Source organism: Mandrillus leucophaeus, unplaced genomic scaffold, assembly GCF_000951045.1.
Source record: "Mandrillus leucophaeus isolate KB7577 unplaced genomic scaffold, Mleu.le_1.0 Scaffold672, whole genome shotgun sequence".
NCBI classification, from domain to species: domain Eukaryota; kingdom Metazoa; phylum Chordata; class Mammalia; order Primates; family Cercopithecidae; genus Mandrillus; species Mandrillus leucophaeus.
In genome coordinates, this window is record NW_012107275.1 from 316,762 (window position 1) to 318,064 (window position 1,303).

Sequence of the window (1,303 nt, forward strand, 5' to 3'; positions counted from 1 at the left end):
CCAACCCCTCAGACCCCCCAAACCCCCAGACCCTCCAGCTCCCTTGGCTCCCGGGAGCTCCTAGGCCCGCCCTGCCTGCTCTCTGGGGTTGTTCCCCGTTGGTGGACGCCGCTTCCGGATTCCCTCCCAAGTTTAAATGCCAGAGATTTCAATGGAAATAAAGCTCCCATCTTAACAGCGTGAGGATGTTTTCTAAACAGGGGTATTGGGGACAGGTGGGGAAGCCACGCTTGTATCTTCTCTTTAGAAGGACAGTATTCGTCTGAGGGTCCATCCCAGGGTTCCCTCGGGGGCTCTGTGGAGGAGTTGATGCCACCAGTGCCTCTGGCCGTGGGACGCCTGGGCGTGGGCGCCCAGCACTAGGGCTTCGCTGACAGCTGCAGGGTTTCCGGCCATGCGCCCGCGGATGTGCAGCTTCTGTGTGTCGGCCCCATTAAGAGGAACCTGTCCTGGGCGACGTTTGAGGACCACGGGGAGGACACAGTCGCGGTCCCCTTCTCGGAGTCGAGTCTGTGCCACGGGCTCTTGTCGTCTGCAGCGCCTCATCGTGGAGCTGAGCCAGCGTTTCCACTTCCTTTTTGTTTTTTGTGTTTGAGACAGGGTGTCACGCTGTCACCCAGGCTGGATGCAGTGGTGTGATCGAGGCTCACTGCAGCCCGGACCTCCTGGGCTCAAGTGATCCTCCACCTCGGCCTCCAGAGTAGTTGGGACCACGGGTGTTTGCCACCATGCCTGGCACATATTTCTTTATTTTTTGTAGAGACGAGTCTGTTTTGCCCAGGCTGGTCACAAACTCCTGGGCTCAAGCAGTCCTCCCGCCTGGCCCTCCCAAAGTGCTGAGATTACAGGCGTGAGCCACCATGCCTGGCGTCCACTTTCTTGACTATTTCCTGAAGACCAGCGTTTCCCAGCTCATTTCACAGGTGCAGAAGCTGCTGTGTCAGTTTCAAGTCCCTACCCCTTGGCTTGGCCTGGGACTGTGACCCTGGGTGACCATGTCCTTATGCTGGAGCTTGGTGCACGAGCGTCCCCGCCCCTTGTTCCATCACTCACGGTGGTCTGCACCTCTCCACACGTTGGCCCCTGTCAGGGGGAAGAGGGCAAAGCCCTGGGGCTGCGGGAAGCTGTGCAGTGCACGGGCGTGTGTGCCTTGGGCCCGGGCTGCAGGCCCCAACAGGGTCCGCCCTGCACCTGCCGAACTGTGCTCTGAGACCGGCACCCACCCGACCTCTGGGAGCAGAGCCCCTACAGGCCTGGGCCAACCTGACAGCAGCTGCCTGGGCACTGGGCATTCCCTCGTCTG